We start from the raw sequence: 13,909 nt of genomic DNA on the forward strand, positions 1-13,909 counted from the left end.
TTCTCCTCAGCAATCGCTCTTGAAGAACCAACCAGGGAAGGCTCGAGGTATGTGCATAATGCCATTGCAACTATTGTCACGAAGATACCATCTGGTGATCAGAATGTTCCTGGAGTTTCCGTTCCCTTGAACACTATCATACCTGATAGAGTTGCATGTCAAGAAAACGCAGTCGTCTTAAGAAAGAATGTTTCTGACGATGCTGAGCAACCTGATGCTCATGAGGATTCAAGGATTGAAAATCCCTTAGACAATGTGGGAGGTGAGAAGGTCCATGTCACTCAAGATGTCAGTGACAACCCTAATGCTAACACAGTGAATCTGGAAGAGTTCTCTGATAATGAACTGTTGACCTCAGTTGTCCCTAGCATAGCAAAAAGGGTTGGGACTAGGAGGGAGAGAAAGATTGTGGTGCAGAGGTCCCCAACTAGGGAGGTTGATATGACAACTTCTCCCAAGCAAAAGGTGAAAGAGAGTCCCCTCAAAAGGAAAGAACATGGACCTGCAAAAGCTTGGAGCAAAGAGATGCCCAAGAAAATGAAGACCAAGGCTGTTGTGGTGGAGTCTGATTCAGATGTCCCCGGTGATGTCACAACATCCCTGTCTAAGAAGAAGCCAACCACTAGCAAGCTGGCTGCTAGTGTTCCAGAGGTACCTATTGACAATGTGTCATTTCATTTTGCCTCTAGTGTGAACAGGTGGAAGTATGTCTATCACAAGAGGCTGGCCTTAGAGAGGGAACTGGCTCAGAATGCCTTGGAGTGTAAGGAGATTGTGGACCTTATTAAAGAGGCAGGGCTAATGAGAACTGTGACTCAACTCCCAAAGTGCTATGAGACCTTGGTGAAGGAGTTCATTGTCAATGTGTCTGAGGAATGTGCAGATGGGAAGTCCAGAGAATTCAGAAAGGTCTATGTGCGTGGCAATTGTGTGACCTTCTCTCCCTCAGTAATCAATCTGTATTTGGGAAGAGCTGATGTAGTGCAACCAGAGCTTGAAGTGACTGACAACAGAATCTGTCAAGTCATCACTGCAAATCAAGTCCGGAAGTGGCCTCTTAAAGGGAAGCTGGTTGCCAGCCAACTCAGTGTGAAGTATGCCATGCTACATAAAGTTGGAGCTGCCAACTGGTGCCCACAAATCACAAGTCAATTGTGTCTGTGATGCTTGGAAAGTTCATCTATGTTGTTGGAACCAAGGCAAAGTTTGACTATGGTACCTACATCTTTGATCAGACCATGAAACATGCTGGGAGTTTCAGTGTGAAGGGACCTATAGCCTTTCCTTCTCTCATATGTGGCATTGTGCTGAATCAATTCCCAAACATCTTGACAGACAATGACTTTGTGAAAAGAAGAGAGAGTCCATTGGCCTTCAACTACAAACTGTTCCTGGGTAAGCATGTCCCTGACATTGTCATGACATCTGGAGAAACATCCAATGTTGGCAACCAACCAGATAAAGCTGTTGTCATTGCTGTGCTCAGAGAGACTTGCAAAGAGCTGGAGGTTAGGAAGCTCGCCTTGGAAAAGCTGATTTTTCAATTGGAGATGTCTGTTGAGGATACAGATGGAGCTGCAAGGCAAAGCTCAGAGGGTGAGGAGGAGGCCAGTTCTGATGATGGCACTAATGATGAGGCTGATGAATAAATCAAGTCTGTAATTCTGTCATTTATGTGTAATTTTGTTTATGTTATGTTGGTCTGTAATTTAAAGTGTTGCTTTGGCAACATTTTTGACAAAAAGGGGGAGTAACACATGTGATACCCCCAGGACAACAGAGTGTTTTGTTAAAACAAATATTCAAGATAGATTCAAGATCCTCTACTCTGCAGCTGATGTTCCACTTCTATGAGAGTGAGTATGTGTATGTGTGCTGCAGTTAGAAGTTTTTATTTAACTTCTGTCTGTGTGCTGCAGTTAGAAGTTTTTATTTAACTTTTGTATGTGTGCTGCAATGTGAAGTTTTTATTTAACTTCCATATGTGTGAGTGTGCTGCTACTCTGAGTGTATTAGCTAGGTTAATTTCCTGCTAGATGTGTGTTTTCCGCTGCTATGGACTCTGTTGTGAGACCAAAGTGTTTTAGCCAAAAATTTGCCAAAGGGGGAGTTTGTAGGTGTTTAATTGGCTGCATTGTATGGTAAAACACTAGCTGGATTCTAATGTCTTGACTGATGTCATGACATGCTGTGGAGGTGTTTGTTTGACTGTATTGTATGTTAGAATATCTAGTTGTACTCTGATGTCTTGGCTGATGTCATGACATACTTTAGTAGTATACTGCAGGATTAGCTAATACAGGATTTATTGAATGTCAAACTGGATGTTATGACATACATCCCTGTCAGCAGATACTGAGAAATAGAACAGTTGGTGTTCTGTTAGAACTCAGTATTTATTTTCAGTCTGGTTATCAAGGAAATACCAGACCTGGCATAAGGCCTACTGTCTGAATGTTAAACTGGATGTTATGACATTCATCATTGACAGCATATACTGAACAATAGGCAGAGTGGTTTTCTGCTACACTTCAGTATGTATCTCAGTCTGTTCTTCAGGAGGATAACAGACCTGACATAAGGCTAATTGTGTAAATGTAAAATTGGATGTCTTGACATTTATTAATGTACGCTGATACTGAGGTATGGACAGATTGGTCCTGTACAGTTCAGCAAATTTGTACAGTCTGTTTTCAGGAAAAACAGACTTAGCATATGGTCCTTGATTTGGATGTCAAACTGAATGTTGTGACATTCATTCCTGACAGCGTATGCTATATTGTAGGTTGTTTAGTTTTTCTGTTTCAGCATTTTTCTCAGGCTATTCTTCAGGGATTCAACAGTTGAGAGAAAATCCAGGAAACCAACAACCAAGCTACAATTAATGAACCTAACAAATAGCCTATTTGTTAGTAACCTAGATGTGGAATTTAGGGGAACTCGCGTGACCTTAATTTTAGGAAAATACAAGTACAAGGCCCAAGTGCTGCAATATAAAAGGATGGCAATCCTTCATTCAGAACTGGGGATTTTAGGCGTGAAGATTTAGTGTGTTCATCATACTTCACTGCTGTTATTTTATGTGTCTTGTATTAGACGTATCTTGTAAGCCAAGCTATTATCACGTAGATGATTGCATTGGTATAGGGTGTTCATTGAGTTGTAAGTGTTGTGTCACTCTAAGCTTTTAAGTGTGAGTGCTGTGTATCTTGATTAAAGCTGTTAAGCACAATCAAGAGTTGTTTGAAGTGTGACTTCATAATTGTCTTTAATATTGATTAAAGGTAGTAATCACTGAGGTGATTGAGGGGGAGTGAGTAGGAACTCTGATCTTAGTGTAAGATTGAAATTGCATTGGGTAGGTATTAAGTGATAGGGTTAAACAGTTGGTTTAAGGTCTGAATTAATACTACTAATAGTGGATTTCCTCCCTGGCTTGGTAGCCCCCAGACGTAGGTCATGTTGGACCGAACTGGGTAAACAATTACTTGTGTTATTTACTGCACTTACATTTTAAGTTCTGCATAATTCTTGTCTGCGCAGAATTGGATGTCATAACAACCCTTGTGACATCGGAAGTCTGTTAACTAGAATTTCAACATGTTCAGAGGCCACAAAGAATCCTAAACATTCTAAGAAGATTGGCAAAGTTTGATATGCTGCAAGATACTGAAATAGACTCTGAGGGAGAAGTCATTCAGTGTCCATGTTAGTAGACTCTAAACCAGTTAGTGTTGAAGAAGCACTCAAGAAGAAAGTGTGGCTGAAGGCCATGAAAGAAGAACTTGAGGCTATAGAAAGAAACAATACTTGGGAGTTGGCCGAGATTCAAAAGGACAAGAAATCCATCAGCGTCGGATGGGTTTTCAAGGTGAAACTGAAGCCAGATGGATCAATTGCCAAACACAAAGCAAGGTTAGTAGCAAGAGGTTTTCTATAGAAACCTGGGTTAGACTACTTTGATGTGTTTGCTTCTTTAGTGAGACATGATACAATTAGATAGGTGATTGCGATAGCTGCTAACAGGAATTGACATCTAATGCATTTATATGTGAAATTTGCATTTCTGAATGGTCCATTGCAATAATAGGTATATGTGTCACAACCTTCTGGATTTATGAAAAAGAATCAGGAAGGGATGGTGTACTGGTTACATAAAGCGTTGTATGGACTGAGGCAAGCTCCTAGAGCTTAGAATCTGAAAATGGATTCATTTTTCAAGCTCCAAGGATTCAGAAAGTGTGAGATAGAGTATGGCGTTTATATTTAGCATACTTATGAAGGCAATATAATTATGTTGTGTCTCAATGTTGATGACATATTGCTAACAGGAAGTTGTTCAGATGAGATAATAAAGTTTAAGAATGTGTTGATGAGTGCGTTTGAGATGACTGATATGAGAAATATGGTATATTTTCTAGGGATGGAGATTTTGTACTATGAGAAGGGTATCATTTTGCATCAGCTGAAGTATGAACTTGAGCTTCTGAAGAGATTTGAACTGCTAAATTGTAAGGTTGTTGTACACATTCAAAAACAAATCACAAATTGGATTCTGATTATGAAGGTGATGATATAGATGCAACAACTTACAAGCAATTGGTTGACTCTCTGAGGTATTTGTGTAATACCAGACCTGGTATTTTCTATGTAGTTGGAATGGTTAGTAGGTTCATAAGTAAACCGAAGTGGTCTCATTATCAAACTGTTGTCAGGATTCTAAGGTATATTAAGGGGACTCTGAAGTATGGAATGTTGTTCTCTTTTGGTGAAAAAGATAATTCATAGGTGATGTGTTACTCAGACTCTGATTGATATGGAGACAGAGTTGATAAAATAAGTATTTCTGGATATTTGTTTAAGTATATAGGAGGTCCTATTTCTTGGTGTTCCAGGAAGCAATCAGTTGTTGTTTTGTCAACCTGTGAAGATGAATACACTGTAGATGTTGTGGCCGCATATCAAGTGGTTTGGCTTCTGAATTTATTGCAGGATCTGAAGATTAAGGTAAAGAAGCCTCTGAAGCTGATGATTGATAACAAGTCTGCAATCAATCTTGTCAAGAACCCAATGTTGCATTGAAGAAGCAAGCATATTGAGACTAAGTTTCCCTTTCTGAAGAATCTGGTTCAGAATGGAGTTCTAGAAGTTATGCATTGTAGTACTCAAAATCAACTTGCAGATGTGCTGACGAAAGCGATCAAGACTGATCAAATTTCTCCACTTGAGGGATGAAATTGGTGTTGTTAGTTTTGATTAGCTGAACATGAATTAAGGGATGGTGTTAGAAATAATTTGTATTCAGTAGTAATATTAGTTTTGTTAAGCGTAACCAAGCTAGTGTTGGTTAGCATTTTCGCATGTGTGACATTATTGTTTGTATATATAAACAAGTGTAGTTATCAATAGAGTATAATGCGTAACCATTTATTATAATCGTTTTGAAGAGTAGTAGAAATTTGTTATTTATTCTCTCTCTTTTATCTTTATCTTCTTCATATTGTGCACTAATATATTTGATAAAAAAAAAACTTATATGGTAACATCTAAAATCTAAAATATAAGAAATGTGTGAAAAAATCTCAAGATGTCATGACATAAGGATTTGAAGGCCGAGCAGGGTGATGTGGAACTATTAACTTCCAGTTCTAGTGATTCTACTAACTATAAGAATCAGAGTTTTCCTAATATCAGTTTGAAACACAAGAGGTATTGGTTTCTCATGGTAACAAGCAATTTCTATTCTAGGCTGATAGTATGAAAGGGGAGATAGATTAGAGTGGCAAAAGTGCAATTTAACAAAGCCAATTTTTTTAATTTGACAAGCTTATGAAGCAAGACTTGTTCATGTAAGTTGCTCATACTTACCATGAAACATGAGACGCACGTTGTTTTTGTTAGAGTTTTAATTAGTGTTTATATAGGATATTAAAAAAAAGATTTACATATAATTCTTTGTGTGATTTTTACTATTTTTTAATAAAATTGATAAATGCATAATTTTTTCTTAAGCATATGTAATTTCCTTCTATTTTCACTCTCTAAAATATTTAAGTATATTTGCTATATTTTTATTGAAAATTAATAAAAATCACATTTAAATTTTTTTCTATTCAAACTAGAATTGATTCCATATCTGGGTTGAAGACAAGTTGTGAAGGATTGGGCTTAAGCTAGGCCCAGCCATATATATTTTAAATTTTATATTAATTAATTTCTAAAAACATATTTAAAATTATTGATAAATTAATTTATTTATAAAAAATATAAAATAATAAATTATCCTAATCATCATTATTATTTTATTAAATATAATTTTTATATTTTAATCATTGTCACGTCTTTAAAAGTCAAAAATTATAAATTTAAGAGATAAAAAGCTGAATTTTAAAATAAAAGAATTAAAATTTAAAAAAAAATAAAATATGAGACCAAATATGCCTTTAAGAAGAAAAAAAATTATAGTAGATAAAATATTCGTTGATATATTGTATCAGTTTATGGATGATGTGGCTATGATGGATACTCGATCCACTGTTTCAAATTTTAAACTTTTACTTTTCTTTTATTTTTCTATGTTGGGTTGGGGTGTGTTACTATTTTGTCAATGCAAATTTACATGATTAAAATGCTCGATCAATCATAAATTAGTAAGAGCTTTTCTTAATAACGCATTATATAAGTTTTTACCATACCACGTGAATTTTTAAAAATGCCTCTTATTTTCAGAGATGCATGCATCTCTTACCTACTCAACAAAGGTCATTTTAAGAGACGCGCTATAAATTGGGTTATTTTTATTTTGGAGATGCATCTCCATAATATTTTAAGAAATATCTTATTTATTTACTACTTCAATAGAAATTCCAGAAATTCATCTTCAAAATTATGGCGGAATTATAAATTTTTCTATCACTTTTGCATGTCAGATATTTTTTCGAAGATGCATCTCCGGAAACATCTGATAAAAGAAGCATTTGCATTATCTCACAACAATTGTTGCCATAATTGATTTTCAATCAAACCCTTCATCAAAAAATCATTTATTTTCAATCCATTTTTCACTCCAAATCTCCATTATTTTGATCCATCACATCATAAGGAGCAAAAGAAGATAGAACTTCACGTAAAGATCATTCTTTTCTCTCTGTATTCCTCACTTCAGCAATAACGCTTATATGTTGTTATATTGAAATTATTTTCATTAAATATGGTGCACTCCGATGTTTTCCCAAAACAAGTTGTTTCTCCGGATGTCCAAGGTGTTGTCGTGAAGGCGGTAGATGTTGGCAACCAATTTAAAAACAAGCAAGAGTTTGAATCTTGTGATCAAATACTTCAATGGATTCGTATGGAGGCCTCTAAACTTATATTTGGTGTGGTTATCGGAAGGTCCGATAATGGTTTGGATAGAAGATGCGCTTTTGTGACAATGACATGCGAAAGAAGCAGGAAATATAGAACTTCTCTCCGAAACTTTAAAAGAGACGACACTAGTTCTAGGTGAGTGTCCATTCAAGGTCTGTGATTATATATTGGAAAACAAAAACTGGAGATTTAATGTGATATGTGGTTGCATAACCTTGATTTGTGTGAAAAATTAGTTGATCATTCTAGTGTGTGTCGACTCATGCCGGAAGAGAATGAATGCGTGGATGCACAATTGTGAAAATATATGGTCTCCCATGTGCCTGTGTTATTGCTAAAAAAAGTGAAACTTGGTGACCCAATAAAAATGGACGAGGTTTGCAATCATTGGAAGAGACTTAGGTTTGATGATGATGGTGTCATGAATGACGGTAAATCGAATATCTCTATTTTGACCTGATGGAAAGTGATACAAGAGAGATTTTTGAAAGTCGATGACAACATGAAACTCCACATCAAAGAACAATTGAGGAAGATTGTATATTTGGAAACTACCGATATGAAACCTTCCTTTCAACCGGTAAAAACAAAAGGTGCTCCGAAGAAAATGAAGCATACACTGAATGACAATTCGACTACACGATCTCCTTCATATTTTGAACATGTTAACAAAGTTTTTCCTGACTTACCAACTCCAAAATCTCAAAAAAGTGTTGTCAAAGGAGCTCACATTAGCAAACTACCTCCGTCACCGCCTCCGCCAAAGATTCCATTCATTGACGAGATTCCGATTTTTATGCACAAATATATCGAGCGGGTCGTCAATGTTGAGGGGCGGTAATTGCGGTTACCGATCCGTTTCGGCTTTACTCGGTAAAGGAGAAGATAGTCATACATTTATTCACCATCAACTTATCCAAGAGTTGAATACGCATAATGAATCATACACACGATTCTACGGAAAGAAAGAAAACTTCGACAACGTTTATGAGTATCTTGTTCCTTGCCTTAGCGGTCGGGCACCGGAGGCAAAATGGATGTGCTTCCCTGAAATGGGTCACCCAATATCATGTGTGTATGGTAGAGTATGTATTGATCTGACACGATACGATTTTCGGAAACCTTTTTCCACTGTGCATTGTCCCATCTCAAAATCCAAATGATCGTATTATGTGTATTGGATGACTTTCAAAGTCAAGTCATTTTGTTCAATTTTATATGAAATCGGGATGCCCTATACCACTTACATCATCGGAGTGGACAAATCATTCAACGACAAAAGTCGAGACTTGTCCGAATCATTTTAGAGAAAGGATGCAAGAGTTTGAGAAATTAAGCAACATTGAAAGAGAATCAAATGCACAAAAGTCCAAGGGGGTATCACCAATAGATTTAGTCGGCGACATATGTTTCAATTCATTTGAATTTCTTGTTTTACCAGACAAATAAGTATATGTAATTGTGTCTCAATACAAATGAAGTGTTATATATTCACCCTTTGTTCATATTTTGTCTTAATTCATTTTTTTTATCTTACACATAACAACGTTTGTGTTTTTTGTAAATGAAAAAACAAGTTATGTTATAGGTTCTGTTTTGAAACTGGTTCATGAGAAGTTCCATCTCCAGAACAAGATAATATGGTGCGGTCCCAAAGATATATCTCTCAAACCATCAAACCAGTCATTGAGTGATTCATATTGATATATGGCTTCTATAGATTAAGGTACTCTTATGTTATATTTCATATAAACTAAAAATGTCTCAAATGTCATAACTAAACATTGACTGGTATGTCGCAAATGTCTCGTTCTCCAGCTCTACACCCGGGCGCACATTCAAGCTCAACGATTTCACCTCCCTAAAAGATATCAAAGATGAAATCTATTATCTCCTACCTTATGGAGATAATCAGAAGATTGTGAAGCTCAAGTACCGCCACCGTCGATTGACAACGGATGGAAGATTGAGTTTAGCAAATTTGAGCTCAAGACACAAGCGGATGTAAGGGTTATGTGGAATACGTTTTTCCGTTTCGAAGCAAAAGTTCCGCTCGAGTTGAAAGCGACAATTTCAAGATCGATCGAAGATATTCAGAAGATGTTGAAGTGTCCACCTGGATATTGAAATATAATGTTGCATTTTATGTTGAACTCATCTATATAATCCTAATTTTATTTTATGAATCTTAATTCCAATTTGAAAAAACTTCTTATTTTTGGATCTGGTATTGATGTCTCTGACTCACGAAAATGTAAGTACGGTTCGGAGATGCATCTCCGAAATAAAATAAACAAAACAATAGGGTATCACTTAGAATAGTCGAAAATATATCTTTAAAATTAAGAGATATTTTGGAAAATTCGCATGGGGCGGTAAAAATTTATAAGGTGCGCTAAGAAATGCTCAATAAGTAAATTTATATTTATAAAAGTGATAGGTTGTGAAATGATAAAATATTGATTAAATATTATTTAATCCTTCTCATTTTAAGTCCATTTATAAAAAAAAATGTTTTAGATTCTTTTTATAATAATAATACATTATTTATTATTATTTTTACTTATTGTATTTTAACTTAACTAACTATTTCGTTTGGTATCATTAATAAGAATATTTTAGTAAATATATTATTATTATATTGATACAATTAATCATTTTTTAAAAGTTTACAAAATTTAAAGAAGTCAATTAAAATTAGACGAAAGAATATATATATATATATATATATATATATATATATATATATATATATATATATATATATATATATATATATATATATATATAATATATATATATATATATTGTGTACTTGTAAGACGATGGGAAATCATTTAAAACACTACGATCCATTGGATTATTACCAGGTATGTTGTCTTTAATTATGTTATTTACATTGGATGTCATTTTTTGATTTTTTTTTAAATAATTATGTTTTTTTATAACCACATTTTTTTAAAAAAAAAAGTAATTATGTTTCAAATAAAAAAAAACGCTTTAAGAGAATGTGGCATTGTTTGCGGCACATGCATTCATCTTTTGATCTAAGGCGTTATAGGTGGCGCATGCGTCATAGTGAGTGGTTACTATGTTGTTTTGATTTTTTTTAATTATTTTAATAATAAAATAATATTAAATATAATGTTTAATAAAAATTAATTATAATATTATTCTTTCAATTAGAATTACACAACGATTGGATAAAAATTTAATGATCTGCTCGATATAACGTCCATCGATTCCACACCTCGGTGCATTCGCTTGTCTTCGAGGTCTCCCACGATTTCCTTGAGGTGTTTGGGATCTCCTAGTATTCACCCGAGTCAAAGGTGGTTGGTGCGAAGTTCCTGGAATATTAGTGTTATTTAACAAATCTTCGATCATATCTCCTTAGTAGTCGGCGTTGTCGTAGTTGAGTTTGGTTGTCATGTTGTCGTAGTTGGGTCGTGTTGGTTGGGTTACATGGGGTGTGTTGGTTAGTTAAAATGGAACATTTAATCATTTTGGAAACAAATCAATGGTTCTTGTGGTGTTTGAAAGGCATGTGTTGGTTTAGTGATTTGGCTATATGATGTTTTGGCGCTTTGGTGGTGTGATGTTTGGATGCACATTGGTTATGTGCTATGGTGGGATGGGGTGGAATAATATGCCTCGTCGAGACTATAGTAAGATGTGGTGGCGGCATATGATTGTTGGTGGTATGAGTCATGCTCTCTATTTTGTGCTTGGGTGTGTGGCAGGAATTGGTTGCGGGGTTAGGTGTATGTGGGTTTGTTATCATGTTTGGTTTGTTGTTTAGTGTATATGGTATGGTAATGTTGTAAGGTTGGTTGTGGGGTTTGAGCGGGTTGAAAATGTTGTTAGGTTTGGTAATGTTATGGGGTTGGTTGTTGGGCGGGGGTTGGTTGTTGGGCGTATGATGACAAAACTCGTTGGTGTGGGTCGATCAAATACCTCAGGTCTGACACAAACTATGTCGTTGTAACCGACATATACCAATTTATATAATTCTGATTTGGTCTAGCATTCTGCATGGTAGGTTCATTTATGATTTGTTAACATCGCTGCTTCCATTAACAACACTCCTCCCTAACAGACTCTCTCCAATCAAAATAATTCCATTAGGCATCGACTCTTAGTTGATGCCATTGTTCCAAACACGCCGGGGGTCTGAGGTTTGTTGTTGCATGCCGAACTACAGTTTGAAACTGTCACTTCGGTGTATCTCCGCAATAGTGAACCTGATGATTGGTGTTCTTGTTGTCTAAATTGCATCATCCCCGGGGTTAACCTCATGGTTAAGACCCAGATACGGCCTCTAGATAAACTGTATAGGTAAAATACATTATTAGAAGATTTGTAAATTGGAAATATCAAAACTAAATTAACGAGATTATGAGTTGTTTAGTTGTAACACATCGTCTGATCCAAGGTGATCTATAAGATTTCGATAGACTATTATAACGTGTTTGGAACAATTGTTGTAGTTCATCCCTAGAACATACCACCTAAACCGAAAAGAGTGAAAATAAATTATTTACAGTTAGTTGTAGTATAAAGTAAGCAAGTGAAAATAATGAGATAAACTTACTTTGTTGCGTAAGGGAATGTGAATTTGTTCTCGTTGATAGAGGCGAGTGACGACATTCTCGACCAATCTCATGCTTGGAGCAAAAAAAGCACAAGAATAAAACTAGAAGTACCCTTTTGTACGTTTTTATACAAAGAAATATATAGATGGGACAAAACAGTTGAACCTAACTATATCTTCCTATTTTATTTATGTTTCTTAACAAAGGAAAATACATAATATTTAATGTATTACCAGTAGTTTCGGGAACTAAAAAATTACAAAATAGTAACATAATATAACACCGAGTTTTAATTATTTTTTCATCCTCGGTCATTCTTTGATTAATATTATATTTAAATAGTGTTGTTTAAGACACTTTAGATTAATACCTTGACCCCTTGTTGTGTCTTCAAACAACGGACACCCAAAAGTTGTTTGCATATTGCGTTATCTTGGTTAACCATACCATTAACAGCCCTACCTTCGATAGGTAGACCTGACAACATGTACATATCCTCTAGTGTGACGATACATTCACCGAACAAAAGGTGAAATGTGTGTGTCTCGAGTCTACATTCTTCTACCAAAGTGAGGAAAAATTTGTAATCAACAGAGTATGAGACTATATTGAGTAAATGACCCAAAGCGGATGCTCATAAATATTGTTCTATCAATTTGTCGTGTGGGACATATTCATGTACAAGACAACGAAATACCTTTGGATCCTAACAAAAAATAATTAAGGAAAATAATTAAGGAAATCTCTTAGTAATACATTCGAAATAATGACTTACAAACCCCACAATGTTATTGATAGTCCCTCTATGTGTCTCACCTATGGTTAATAGAGCCATATTTTGTAATGCTTATGTGTGTTTGTTACTGATCAAATATGTTTGTTGATTTTTTTGATGGAAATATGTTGAGATATAGCCATATTTATAGAGAATGAAACCATTCACGTGAAAGTTTTTTCATGCAACCTACCACTAATGTGCCATAGCCTATGGCACGTGGGCTTACTTTTCTACACATGCACCAGTCAAAGTGGTATGTCCTAGGGCCATGTATGTAGTGTAGTGTGGCGGACTTGCAGGCTAGTGAGGCTAGACTCAGGTTGGTATGCATGTAATGTAGCAGAACACATGACAAGCCACATGCAATGACGCCTTTGTGAAGAGCATAAGACATCAAAATGGCTGATTCACCACAATACCAGATCAATACTCACATCAATGCCGAGACATTTGAATATGACTTATTCAGTTTTAGTTTCCGTAATACCAATGTTACATGATTTACAATAAATACACGATCAAAATTTTCACATTTGAAAGCGAGAATAGAAAAGAAGTTGCAGTGTGGTCCAGTGTTGCAATTTTGGAGACCCTGCCGGCATATACCCCCAAACTGGACTTGTGTTAGTGGAAATAGAATATTCCACTGACTTTTCTAGGTGTATGTGTCATACCCCAATTTTGTCCGACCATTTGTGGTTTACCCATGAGATCTCTTTGTTTCAAAGACCCATTTGCATAAGTGTGTTCATAATCTAAAATGTGGTTTGAATCTTTTTACATTACTAATCCAAAACCTATTTTTTTAGTAAGTATTAAGAGCCATGTTATTATTTCTATGATCACTGTTTACTAGTCCATTTACACATCCCAAATATTTATACCAGGTTCTAAGTTCTTCATAGGTGCCCAAATTAAATTTGCATTTTTTTGAGGCATGTATGTGTTTGTTTTTAAATTAAAGTACCATATTTAGATTTATGTGTTGAAATTAGAATATGTGTTGTTTTTTTAAAAATTGAAAGTTCCATATTTAGATTTTTGTGTTTAAATTAGAATATATGTTGTTCTTTTAAAATTAAAAGTCCCGTATTTAGATTTTTGTGTTTAAATTAGAATATGTGTTGTTTTTAAATTAAAAGTTCCATATTTAGATTTTTGTGTTTAA

The sequence above is a fragment of the Lathyrus oleraceus genome, chromosome 3 (assembly GCF_024323335.1).
Source record: "Lathyrus oleraceus cultivar Zhongwan6 chromosome 3, CAAS_Psat_ZW6_1.0, whole genome shotgun sequence".
Lineage (NCBI taxonomy): Eukaryota > Viridiplantae > Streptophyta > Magnoliopsida > Fabales > Fabaceae > Lathyrus > Lathyrus oleraceus.